The sequence below is a fragment of the Pinus tabuliformis genome, chromosome 2_2 (genome assembly GCF_031772625.1).
Source record: "Pinus tabuliformis cultivar Carrire ecotype Pingquan chromosome 2_2, CPIR1, whole genome shotgun sequence".
Lineage (NCBI taxonomy): Eukaryota > Viridiplantae > Streptophyta > Pinopsida > Pinales > Pinaceae > Pinus > Pinus tabuliformis.
In genome coordinates, this window is record NC_142300.1 from 142,651,764 (window position 1) to 142,666,763 (window position 15,000).

A 15,000-nucleotide genomic window follows, 5' to 3' on the forward strand; every position below is an offset into this window, starting at 1 on the left:
ACCAACTGAGCCCGCAACCTCTCTTAGAAATGTACCCCCCGCCCCTCCATGCCATGCACCGAGCCCACCTAGGAGTCCACCCGCGACAGCAGAAAGGGTGGACCTCGATCACTTGACCGCCTACGGCAACCACGATGCGAATTCAAAGGAAGGAAATAAATGCAAATCAAGAGGCTCGATACACAATACAAGAACATATCCAAACATGAGGAGGGATCAGGCAGCCCCGCACCCCCCGCACCCTACGTACAAGCAACCTAGGAGATTTCCCACAGCTTTACCGACTGGACGATGAATACTTTTCCCCTACGGCCACCTCCATGAAAAGGAGGGAGGTCGAAGCGTTCCACCTCGAAATACTTCTTCCAGATAGCCCCCACCATCGACAAAGCAAGCCTCCTCCCCATTGGACCAGGAGCGCATACAAAATTCAAACAACAAATGCCCATAAACATTGTGACTTAACATTTCCAGCTGCAACAGCCTGCCACACATGCAATATGCAAGGGAAAAGCCGACCCTCGATCATACATATGGGCCAACACATCTATCAAAACCTCAAAGCCAACGCAACCACGAACGATGTGCACTTTGAAAGGAATGCCAACCCTTGACTTTACAATAAGGAGAATAACGCCTCACATCGCCCGGCGGAAAAATCAAGCAAGAGGGAGGGTAGGTGGTTTACAACCAAAACCCTTCCACTTCCCTCTTAAATGTATGCATCTCAACCGACAATGCCAACATGGAAAGAGTACAAGCACAAGACACCGGCACCATAAACAGCTGAACAATGAAGAGGCTAGCCATCACAAGGAGCCACACCACAACAACCCATACAACTCCCAAAACTTGGAGCAGAAGGGGAATTCTTCACATATGCCTCCCAGGACAAGCATGGCCAACATTACCGCTGATGCGCTACCGAGTGGGTATGGAGGGAAGATGAAAATCGGACACCCTACAAACGACCCAAGGCCATTCTTGAGGCAAACCCAAAAAACCAACTCAATTACCAACCCACCTTTCACACGAAAAGCAAAACCCTTGACACCAAATAGGGAGGAGGTGAACAATATAACGAGGAGCCAATTTCAATGGAGCCACAAATGGCTACCCAGCCCAATCAAAATTCTCTAGTCGCAACAACCGAGGGGCACGATAGCGACATAGGCAATGACGAAGTTTTGGTGCTTCCATCTAGGACCGTAACAACGAAGGCTCAAAGGAGCACTGAGAAAACTTTCAACATTCTTATCGTTGGGATGGGAAAGAGGGATGGGGATGAGCATGGCCCACACTACCGCTCATGTGCTACCGAGCGGGGATGGAGAGAAGACGAAAATCGGCCACCCTACAAACGACATAAGTCCATCGTTCGGGCAGACACGATAAAGCAACTCGATTACCAACCCACCTTTCACATGGAAAGAAAACCTGTCACCGCTATCTTCTAGAGGGGCACAAGGGGGACAAGGACGAGCCAAGGAACCACACCACAATAACCCATACAGCTCGAAGAACTTAGAGAGAAGAAGGGAATTTTTCACATATGCCTCCCGGGACGAGCATGGCCAACATTACTGCTCATGCGCTACCGAGTGGGGATGGAGAGAAGATGAAAATCAGACACCCTACAAACGACCCAATGCCATCGTTCAAGCAAACCCGAAAACACAAATCGATTACGAACCCACCTTTCACATGGAAAGAAAACCTACCGCTGATATCATTTGGAGAGGCACAAGGGGACCAAGACGAACCAGGGAGCCAAACCACAACAACCCCTACAGCTCCAAGAACTTAGAGATCAATTGTCCAGATATGCCTCCTCGGACGCGCATGGGCAACATTACCACTCATGCGCTACCCAGTGGGGATGGAGAGAAGATGAAAATCGGCCACCCTACAAATGACCCAAGATCATCGTTCATGCAAACGCGAAAACACAACTCGATTACCAACCCACCTTTCACACGGAAAGAAAACCTGTCGCTGGTATCATCTGGAGGTGCACGAGGGGCACTAGGACGAGCCAGGGAGCCACACCACAACAACCCATACAGCTCCAAGGACTTGGAGAGCGGAAGGGGAATTGTTCACGTATGCCTCCCAGGACGAGCATGGCCAACATTACGGCTCATGTGCTACTGAGTGGGGATGGAGAGAAGATGAAAATCGGACACCCTACAAACGACCCAAGGCCATCGTTCAGGCAAACCCAAAAACACAACTTGACTACCAACCCACCTTTCACACGGAAAGAAAACCTGCCACTTGTATCATCTGGAGGGGCACTCGAGGACCAAGACGAGCCAAGGAGTCACACGACAACAACCCATACAACTCCAAGGACTTGGAGAGCGGAAGGGGAATTGTTCACATATGCCTCCCAGGACGAGCATGGGAAACATTACCGCTCATGCGCTACCGAGTGGGGATGGAGGGAAGACGAAAATCGACCGCCCTACAAATGACCCAAGGCCATCATTTAGGCAAACACGAAAACACAACTCGATTACCAACCCACCTTTCACACGGAAAGAAAACCTATCGTTGGTATCATCTGGAGGGGCACTCGAGGACTAGGATGTGCCAGGGAGCCACACCACAACAGCCCATACAGCTCCAAGAACTTGGAGAGCAGAAAGGGAATTGTTCACATATGACTCCCCGGCCGAGCATGGCCAACATCACCACTCATGCGCTACCGAGTGGGGATGGAGAGAAGATGAAAATCGACCGCCCTACAAACGACCCAAGGCCATCGTTCAGGCAAACCCAAAAACACAACTCGATTACCAACCCACCTTTCACACGGAAAGAAAACCTGTCGCTGGTATCATCTGGAGGTGCACGAGGGGCACTAGGACGAGCCAGGGAGCCACACCACAACAACCCATACAGCTCCAAGGACTTGGAGAGCAGAAGGGAAATTGTTCACGTATGCCTCCCAAGGCGAGCATGGCCAACATTACGGCTCATGTGCTACTGAGTGGGGATGGAGAGAAGATGAAAATCGGACACCCTACAAATGACCCAAGGCCATTGTTCAGGCAAACCCGAAAACACAACTTGACTACCAACCCACCTTTCACACGGAAAGAAAACCTGCCACTGGTATCATCTGGAGGGGCACTCGAGGACCAAGACGAGCCAAGGAGTCACACGACAACAACCCATACAACTCCAAGGACTTGGAGAGCGGAAGGGGAATTGTTCACATATGCCTCCCAGGACGAGCATGGGAAACATTACCGCTCATGCGCTACCGAGTGGGGATGGAGGGAAGACGAAAATCGACCGCCCTACAAATGACCCAAGGCCGTCATTCAGGCAAACACGAAAACACAACTCGATTACCAACCCACCTTTCACACGGAAAGAAAACCTATCGTTGGTATCATCTGGAGGGGCACTCGAGGACCAGGACGCGCCAGGGAGCCACACCACAACAGCCCATACAGCTCCAAGAACTTGGAGAGCAGAAAGGGAATTGTTCACATATGACTCCCCGGCCGAGCATGGCCAACATCACCACTCATGCGCTACCGAGTGGGGATGGAGAGAAGATGAAAATCGACCGCCCTACAAACGACCCAAGGCCATCGTTCAGGCAAACCCAAAAACACAACTCGATTACCAACCCAGCTTTCACACGGAAAGAAAACCTGTCGCTGGTATCATCTGGAGGGGCACGCGGGGACCAGGACGAGCCAAGGAGCCACACCACAATAGCCCATACTGCTCCAAGTACTTGGAGAGCAGAAGGGGAATTGTTCACGTATGCCTCCCAGGACGAGCATGGCCAACATTACTGTTCTTGCGCTACCGAGTGGGGATGGAGAGAAGATGAAAATCGACGGCCCTACAAACAACCCAAGGCCATCGTTCAGGCAAACCCAAAAACACAACTCGATTACCAACCCACCTTTCACACGGAAAGAAAACCTGTCGCTAGTATCATCTGAAGGGGCACGCGGGGACTAGGACGAGCCAAGGAGCCACACCACAACAGCCCATACAGCTCCAAGGACTTGGAGAGCAGAAGGGGAATTGTTCACATATGCCTCCCAAGACAAGCATGGCCAACATTACCGCTCATGTGCTACTGAGTGGGGATGGAGAGAAGACGAAAATCGGCAACCCTACAATGACCCAAGGCCATCCTTTAGGCACATGCGAAAACACAACTCGATTACCAACCCACCTTTCACACGGAAAGAAAACCTGTCGCTGGTATCATCTGGAGGGGCGCAAGGGGGACCAGGACGAGTAAGGGAGCCACACCACAATAGCCCATATAGCTCCAAGAACTTGGAAATCAGAAGGGGAATTGTTCGCATATGCCTCCCAAGACGAGCGTGGCCAACATTACCGCTCATGCGCTACCGAGTGGGGATGGAGAGAAGATGAAAATCGGCCACCCTACAAACGACCCAAGGCCATCGTTTAGGCAAACGCGAAAACACAACTCAATTACCAACCCACCTTTCACACGGAAACAAAACTTGTCACTGGTATCATCTAGAGGGGTGGGAGGGGGACCAGGACGAGCAAGGGAGCCACACCACAATAGCCCATTCAGCTCCAAGGACTTGGAAATCACAAGGGGGATTGTTCACATATGCCTCCCAAGACGAGCATGGCCAACATTACCACTCATGCACTACCGAGTGGGGATGGAGAGAAGATGAAAATCGGCCACCCTACAAATGACCTAAGGCCATCGTTCAGGAAAACGCGAGAACACAACTCAATTACCAACCCACCTTTCACACAGAAAAAAACCTGTCGCTGGTATCATCTGGAATTTGCTTTGGCCCCCGCACAACCGAAACGAAGTGACAAGGGAGAGCCAGGCAAACGAGCAGCACGAAAATGAGCAAAGCCAACCTCGGGTCACAACTTAGCATTTTTTATACGGCACATTGGCCCGTGCGTGCCCACGCCCGAACGAATTTGCATGGGCACCCGCACAACCGAAACGAAGCAACAAGGGAGAGACGGGCAAACGAGCTGCATGAACGAGCACAAAGCCAACCTTGGGTCACAACTTAGCATTTTTTGATACAGGCTCATTCGCCCTGGTGCACCCTCACCCAAATGACCCACCCGAACGAGCTCACACGGAAGCCCTCAAACAACCCACCCGAACGATTATGCATGGGTGCCCAAACGACCGAAACGAAGCGACAAGGGATTGCTGGGAAAATGAGCTGCACGAATGTGCACAAAGCTAACCTCGGGTCACAACTTAGCATTTTTTATACGGGCTCATTCGCCCGAGCGCACCCTTGCCCGAACGACCCGCCCGAACGAGTTCACACGGACGCCCTCAAACGACCCGCCCGAATGACCGAAACGAAGCGACAAGGAAGAGCCGGGCAAACGAGCTGCACGAACGTGCACAAAGCCAACCTCGGGTCACAACTTAGCATTTTTTCATACGGGCTCATTCGCTTGGGCGCCCCCTCGCCCGAACGACCCGCCAGAACGAGTTCACACGGGCGCCCTCAAACGACCCGCCCGAACGACCGAAATGAAGCGACAAGGGAGAGCCAGGCAAACAAGCTGCACGAACGTGCACAAAGCCAACATCGGGTCAGAACTTAGCATTTTTGATACGGGCTCGTTCGCCCAGGTGCGCCCTCACCTGAATGACCCACCTGAACGAGTTCACACGGGCGCCCTCAAACGACCCGCCCGAACGATTTTGCATGGGCGCCCGAACGACCGAAACGAAGCGACAAGGGAGAGCCGGGCAAACGAGCTGCACGAACATGCACAAAGCCAACCTCGGGTCACAACTTAGCATTTCTGATACGGGCTCGTTCACCCGGGTGCGCCCTCGCACGAGAGACCTGCCCGAACGAGTTCACATGGGCGCCCTCAAACAACCCTCCCGAACGATTTTGCATGGGCGCCCGAACGACCGAAACGAAGTGACAAGGTAGAGCCAGGCAAACGAGCTACACGAACATGCACAAAGCCAACCTTGAGTCACAACTTAGTATTTTTTATATGGGCTTGTTCGCCCAAGCGCACCCTCACCCGAACGAGTTCACACGGACGCCCTCAAACAACCCACCCGAATGTTTTTGCATGTGCACCCGAACGACCGAAACGAAGCGACAAGGGAGAGTCGGGCAAACGAGCTGCACAAATGTGCACAAAGCCAACCTCGGGTCACAACTTAGTATTTTTGATACGGGCTCGTTCACCCGGGCATGCCCTCGCCCGAACGAGTTCACATGGACGCCCTCAAACGACCCGCCCGAATGATTTTGCATGGGCGCCCGAACGACTGAAACGAAGCGACAAGGGAGAGACAGGCAAATGAGCTACACGAACGTGCACAAAGCCAACCTCGGGTCACAACTTAGCATTTTTGATACGGGCTCGTTCGCCCGGGCGCACCGTCGCCCAAACGACCTGCCCGAACGAGTTCACACGGGCGCCCTCAAACGACCCGCCCGAACGATTTTGCATGGGTGCCCGAACGACCAAAACGAAGCGACAAGGGAGAGCCACACAAACAAGCTACACGAATGTGCACAAAGCCAACCTCAGGTCACAACTTAGCATTCTTGATATGGGCTCGTTCGGCTGGGCGTGCCCTCACCCGAACGACCCGCCCGAATGAGTTCACACGGGCGCCCTCAAACGACCGGCCCGAACGATTTTGCATGGGCGCCCGAACAACCGAAACGAAGGGACAAGGGAGAGCCAGGCAAACGAGCTGCACGAATGTGCACAAAGCCAACCTCGGGTCACAACATAGCATTTTTGATATGGGCTCGTTCGCCTGGGCGCCCCCTCACCCGAACGAGTTCACACGGGCACCCTTAAACGACCCGCCTGAACGAGTTCACATCGGCACCCTCAAACGACCCGCCCGAACGACCCACCCAAACGAGTTCACACGGGCGCCTTCAAACGACCCGCCCGAACGAGTTCACACGGGCGCCCTCAAACGACCCGCCCGAACAATTTTGCACGGGCGCCCGAATGACCGAAACGAACCGACAAGGGAGAGTCGGGCAAACGAGCTGCACGAACATGCACAAAGCCAACCTCGGGTCACAACTTAGCATTTTTTATATGGGCTCATTCGCCCGGGCGCGCCCTCGCCCGAACGACCCGCCCGAACAAGTTCACCCGGGCGCCCTCAAATGACCCGCCCGAATGACTTTCCATGGGCTCCCGAACGACCGAAATGAACCGACAAGGGAGAGTCAGGAAAATGAGCTACACGAACGTGTACAAAGCCAATCTCGGGTCACAACTTAACATTTTTGATACGGGCTCATTCGCCCGGCGCGCCCTCGCCCGAACGAGTTCACACGGGCGCCCTCAAACGACCCGCCCGAACGAGTTCACATGGGTGCCCTCAAACGACGCGTCCGAATGACCCGCCCAAACGAGTTCACACGGGTGCCCTCAAACGACCCGCCCGAATGACCCGCCCGAACGAGTTCACACAGGCGCCCTCAAACGACCCGCCCGAATGATTTTGCATGGGTGCCCGAACCACCGAAACGAACTGACAAGGGAGATTCGGGCAAACGAGCTACACAAACGTGCACAAAGCCAACCTCTGGTCACAACTTATCATTTTTGATACGGGCTCGTTCGCCCGGGCGCGCCCTCACCCAAATGACCCGCCCGAACGAGTTCACCCGGGCGCCCTCAAACGGCCCGCCCGAACGATTTTGCATGGGCGCCCGAACGACCGAAACGAACCGACAAGGGAGAGCTGGGCAAACGAGCTGCACGAATGTGCACAAAGCCAACCTCGGGTCACAACTTAGCATTTTTTATACGGGCTCGTTCGCCCGGGCGCGCCCTCGCCCGAACGACCCGCCCGAACGAGTTCACACGGGCGCCCTCAAACGACCCGCCCAAACGAGTTCACACGGGCGCCCTCAAACGACCCACCCGAATGACCCGACCGAACGAGTTCACACGGGCACCCTCAGACGACCCACCCGAATGATTTTGCATGGGCGCCCGAACGACCAAAACGAACCGACAAGGGAGAGTCGGGCAAACGAGCTGCACGAACGTGCACAAAACCAACCTCGGGTCATAGCATAGCATTTTTGATACGGGCTTGTTCGCCTAGGCGTGCCCTCGACTGAACGACCTGCCCGAACGAGTTCACATGGGCACCCACAAACGACCTACCTGAACGATTTTGCATGGGCACCCGAACGACCGAAACGAACCGACAAGGGAGAGCCGGGCAAACGAGCTGCACGAACGTGCACAAAGCCAACCTCGCTTAACAACTTAGCATTTTTGATATGGGCTCGTTCGCCCGGGCGCGCCCTCGCCCGAACGACCTGCCCGAACGAGTTCACCCGGGCGCCCTCAAATGACCTGCCCGAACGATTTAGCATGGGCGTCCGAACGACCGAAACGAACCGACAAGGGAGAGCTGGGCAAACGAGCTGCACGAACGTGCAAAAATACAACCTCGGGTCACAACTTATCATTTTTTATACGGGCTTGTTTGACCGGGCGCACCCTCGCACGAATGACCCGTCCGAACGAATTCACAAGACCCGCCCGAACGAGTTCACACGGGCGCCCTCAAACGACCCGCCTGAACAAGTTCACACGGGCGCCCTCAAACGACCCACCCGAATGAGTTCACACGGGCGCCCTCAAACGACCCGCCCGAACGATTTTGCACGGGTGCCCAAACGACCAAAATGAAGCGACAAGGTAGAGCTGGGCAAACGAGCTGCATGAACGTGCACAAAGCTAACCTCGGGTCACAACTTAGCATTTTTGATACGGGCTCGTTCGCCCGGGCACGCCCTCACCTGAACAACCCGCCCGAACGAGTTCACACGGGTGCCCTCAAATGACCCGATCGAATGACCTGCCCGAACGAGTTCACACGGGCGCCCTCAAATGACCCACCCAAACGATTTTGCACGGGTGCCCAAACGACCGAAACGAAGTGACAAGGTAGAGCCAAGCAAACGAGCTACACGAACGTGCACAAAGCCAACCTCGTGTCACAACTTAGCATTTTTGATACGGGCTCGTTCGCCCGGGCATGCCCTCCCCCGAATGACCCGCCCGAACGAGTTCGCACGAGCACCCTCAAACAACCCGCCCGAACGACTTCGCAAGGGCACCCTCAAACGACCCGCCCGAACGATTTTGCACGGGTGCCCGAACGACCGAAACGAAGCGACAAGGTAGAGTTCGGAAAACGAGCTGCACAAACATGCACAAAGCCAACCTCGGGTCTCAACTTAGCATTTTTTATACGGGCTCGTTCGCCCAGGCACGCCCTCACTCGAACGACCTGCCCGAACGAGTTCACACGGGCGCCCTCAAACGACACTCCCAAACGAACCACCAGAACGCGTTCACACGGGTGCCCTCAAACGACCCGCCCGAACGAGTTCACACGGGCACCCTCAAATGACCTGCCCGAAAGCGTTCACATGGGCACCCTCAAACGATCGCCCGAACGACCCACCCGAACGAGTTCACACGGGCACCCTCAAACGACCCGCCTGAACTATTTTGCATGGGTGCTCGAATGACCGAAATGAAGCGCCAAGGGAGAGCCACGCAAACGAGCTGCACAAACGTGCACAAAGCCAACCTCGGGTCACAACTTAGCATTTTTTATACAGGCTCGTTGGCCCGAGCCTGCCCTTGCCCGAATGACCCGCCCGAATGAGTTCACACGAGCGCCCTCAAACGACCCGCCCGAACGAGTTTGCACAGACACCCTTGCCAGACCCGCTTGAACGGGTTTGCATGGACGCCCTCGCCCGACCCGCTCGAACAGGTTTGCATGGATGCCCTCGCCTGAACGACCCGCCCGAATGGGTTTGCACAGACGCCCTCGCCTGAACGACCCGCCCGAATGGGTTTGCATGGAGGACCTCGCCCGACCCGCCCGAACGAGTTTACACAGGCGCCCTCAAATGACTTGCCCGAACGAGTTTACATTGGAAACAACCCCCCCGAACAAGTGTTTACACGGCAAACGACCCACTCGAATGAGTTTACATGGGATCCGACACACGACCAAAATGAAGTAACAAGGGAGATTCGAGCAAACGAGCAACACGATCGTGCACAAGGCCCACCCCCTTCACAACTTAGCATTTTTTATACGGCCACGTCTGCCCTGGGCACCGTCACACGACACGACATGACACGACCCGACCTGTTTGCACGGGCACCCACACACGACATGTCCCAACCCGCTCGAACGAAATTTGGGGTTTCCATGGGCGCACGACCCGAATGAAATTTCGGGGTTTCCGTGGGCACACGACCCGAACGTAGGCATGAGGGAGCATCAGGCAAACGGGCCACACGAATGTGCAGAAGACACATGGGCGGTCACGACTTAGCATTTTTGGCACGCCCATGTGTGCCCGGGCACCCACACACGGCACAACACGGCCCGACCGGCCTTGTGCGAGCCGACCCGACCCGCCCGAATGTGTTTTCACGGGCACCCACACACGACACAACACGACCCGACCCGAACAAAATTTGGGGTTTCCTTGTATGCACAACCCGAACGAAATTTGGGGTTTCCATGGGTGCGCGACCCCGAACAAAGGCACAAGGCAGCGTCGGGCAAACGGGCCGCACGAACGTGTAGAAGGCACACAGGGGGTCATGACATAGCATTTTTGGCACTGCCACGTGTGCCCGAGCACCCACGCACGGCACGACCCGACCTGCCCGAACGAAGGCACGATGAAGCGGCGGGCAAACGGGTCGCGCGAACGTGCAGGAGGCACACGGGTGGTCTCGCCCTAACATTTTTTGCACGGCCACATGTTCCCGAGCACCCATTCACGGCACGGCACGACCCGACCCCATTCGACTCGCCCAAACGCGTTTGCACAGGCACCCACACACGACACGACCCGACCCGCCCGAACGGAATTTGGGGTTTCCATGTGTGCACGACCGGAAAGAAATTTGGGGTTTCCATGGGTGCACGACCCGAACGAAGGCCTGAGGGAGCGTCGGGCAAACGGGCCGCACGAATGTGCAGAAGACACACGAGCAGTGATGACTTAGAATTTTTGGCACGGCCACGTGTGCTGGGGCACCCACACATGGCACGACACAACCCGACCCGCCCTGGGCGAGCCGACCCGAATCGCCCGTACGAAATTTGGGGTTTCCATGGGTGCACGACCCGAACAAAGAAGGCACATGGGTGGTCATGACTTGGCATTTTCGGCACGCCCACATGTGCCCGCGCACCCCCACACATTGCACGGCACGGGATGACCCGGCCCGCCCGAAGGAAATTTGGGGTAGGAATATCTTTGACTCTAATACATAAATATACCTGGGGTAACATGCCCTTAATATCTTCAACATTTTCTTTCGACTCTTTATAACACTTTAACATGTGCTAGGCCTATTTCAATGAGCAAGAAACTCAATGCCAAATATAATATATATATATATATATATATATATATATTTATTTATTTATTTATTTATTTTCTTGAATAAATACAAATATCAAAAGTACATTTATGAATACCGAACCCAGTTACACTTTCTTCAACACGCCCTCTCAACTAGGGAGGTATTCATAAATCATTACATGGTGTTTGGCAATTTTTCAATCTTGAATAATTCACATAAGAGAAACCGGATTGGCAACCCATCTGTTATAGCATCATATTAGCCAACATTGTTCATAGCAAGGCCTTGACTAACAAATTTATCTCTCATAATACCAGAGCACAATGTTGGCGAGGCCAATGGCTTATAAACACCTTGGTCATTGTCTCTAAAGGTACATACCCACCCAGGTGTTCCCTGAGTATGACCTTCCAGGACAATTCTTGTCTTGGGTTCCCATCCCTCAAAGAATATCGCTCCTCTTGCCTACTCTTGTCTTGGGTGCCCTACACATCCTCAAAGAGCATCAGCTGCCAAATGATTGCCCAATCCTCCCATTATTTCTTGCCAAGTGAAGACAAGAATGTTGTGTCTATCTCTTCCCCTTGATTGGGGAAGACATGCCCAAGTTTCCTCTGACAAGGAACTTGCCCAAGCTCCTTTGTATTTGGGAACTTGTTAGAACTCCCTCTTAGCTAGGGACTTGTCCATTCATCAACAACGTCTTCTTCGTGGGTCCTTCAGCCACTTGATCTCCTTCTTTCCTTCAATGTCATGAAGTCTTTGTTTGAACTTCTTCTTGGCAGGGTACCGGCCATCGATCACTTTCCCCCTGGTTTGTCATGTCATTGCTCCCCTTGTGGAAAGTGGCATTCTTGATATATATAAGGTCCTTTTTGTCATCTAGCTACTCCTTTGTCACCTTGTCTATCCTTCATAACACTTATCACATGGATGCTTAGTTGTACTCGCTTGTTCCCGTACTTTGATTTAGTGGCCCTTTATGACTTCATCATGATATTGCTCTTCATCATGACATATTTGTAGAGTTGAATCGGTTATCTGCACCTTACTATCTCCAAGGCCTTCGTAGGTGTCAAGGGTCCTTTATCTTTTTCTTCCTTTGTCAGAGTTGTCGTGCCTTCTTTCGAGAGATGTTGAGGAATCTTGTCAAATAGTTATTCTTTGTGACCGCGATGTTCTTCATTTGATTCTTATTGGATTGATTGGTCAACCACCTTATACTCCTTATGAGAGCACTTCTTCATGTAGACCTTTACTCCACTATAGCACATGCCTCTGAGCATGTCGTTGGCGAAAGAGATCCTTTTATTCTTGATCGTCATTCTAGAACTTTTCCCATGACCCAATCAATATATATCGCGACATGACTTAAACTTTGATGCATACATAGCTCACCTTGATTATGCTTTTATCATCGCAGATTTATTTGATAGTTCTCCTCGATTGGTGTAGCCTTTCTTGCTTCATCTGCTCTCGCCTGTATATCATCCTCTCTTGAATCCCATAAATGGGACCCCCAATGAGACCTCTGCCCCCTTTGAAAGAAGACTTTAAGCAAAGAGGTTGACTTAGTCATAGGAGGATCTTCCTTCTTTTGCTTCTTGTCGTCTTCTTTCACTTCTTGAGTTACATGAGCTTCTTCCCTTTTTCTCTTGTTGTTGTTGTCCTTCTTAAGTTTAGGACAATCCCTTTTGTAGTGTCCATACTCTTGGCATCCAAACTGTTCGACTTTCGACATGTAGTGGCCCCAACCAATTTGTTACTTTCCTTGCAAAAAGACACTGAGGTATACTCAGAAGGGGACATATACTTACTTGATAGAGTTTGAGATGTAGTGAACTTGCTTTCTTCTTGAAGACTTGATGGCTTGCCTTCCTTAGATCTTGATGTTGTTCAAGTTGCTTTCTTCAAATGGACTTGCTTGATGACTTGACTCGTAGTGCCTTTCATTCTTCAAGATGGTGTAGCTTGATGTAGTTCCCTCTTTGATTTGTTCTTCTTGTAGGTGCCTTTATACAAGGTGTTTCTTCTTGCTTTGTAGTCTTCCATGAGGAATGATAGATGGTAGACCTTCTTGTCCTTGATGTGATTGAGACTTCTCGGCTTGACGCTTCAACCTTGCGGATATTCTTGAGATTCCCTTTCCTTGATGTGTCACCTTAGCTCCGATACCGCGTTGAAGAATCTGGGGCAATGGGGTATAGCGGGATTCTTCTAGACTTGATAACAGTTTGTGAAGCTCTTTTGCAATTTATCGTGTTATCTTAATGTTCTTCTCTTCTTGTTAATGCATGTGTGTTTACTTTCATCAAACTGGTGCCAAAAACATAAGAACAAGAACACAAGATGTTGGCTCTCTGCCAGGGAAAAACCTCTCTCTCTCTCTCTCTCTCTCTCTCTCTCTCTCTCTCTCTCTCTCTCTCTCTCTCAGAGGAAAACCCTTTCGTAAATTTCCCTCATTGAAGCTTCTTATTGGTCATTGCGAAGCCCTAGACCCTTGAAAATAATATCAACCACGCATAAGTGGTTGCAGCACCGCCGTACTTTTTCCTTTTACCAATACTTGAGTACACGGTCTGCACCTACTTCAACACTCGGTCAATTTTCCAGTAAGTGTTCTTAACAATGCAGCGAAAATAACTTACCATAAATTTATCTTCTTCAATTATTCTTTCAACCTGTCATGTCGTGTGGTCGTGCTGCACTGGCCTGCGGCCTGCATGACACAACTCCACACCTAAACTGCGAACCTGTCTGCCCGACTTTCCCTTCCGCGGCGCCCAAACTTTGCCCGTCGGTGCGGTCCATAGTGAGGGCGCATGGCCCTCATGCAGTGTGGACTGCCTACCCGGATGGTAACCCGCTCCGCTCTGCCTGTCCGCGCTACCAAGCCTGACCCGCCCTCTGTAATCCACCTGCCGGTGTGGCCCTCTTACCCGCGTCCTTCTCTTCCTTCCGTTTTTTCCCAACTCCTTCCTTCGCACTTGTTCTGTGATGTGGAAGTCTGAGTTCGATGTCCCTTCATCGAATGCCATCCTCCTTACTTATACGCATCCTTTCGCCCAAGGGCCGTGTCTCTCGAGGATAATAAGGGTCGGCTCCATCAACATGCATGCACGGCCGACCTACGACATAACCTCTACACGCCCCATTCCAACGAACCGTCACGTCCCTTCATGTGCACCATTGCACCCATGGGACGGCTCCAACACCTCACCGATTACACCTGTCGCCGCACGTCGCACACCTGCCCGCATCCTGACTCGTCCGCACATTGTCACCTCTTTCATCCGGGCACACAACAAGGGTCGCCCGCGCGCCTTCCGTCGGTGGCTCGCACATCATGCATGTATCAAGGGGCGTGCGCCATCCCCAACACGGCGTGAGTGACATGGGAACCCCGTGTGTCACACCCCCAGGCCTACAGTACTCTTCCAGCCGTACTTGGCGAGGTGCGGTGCCACCGAACACTTTCATTTCACCAATACTTATGTTCATGGAATACGCCTAACCATTAGTCTAATTATTATTTTTTTCGCAACCAAGTATTAT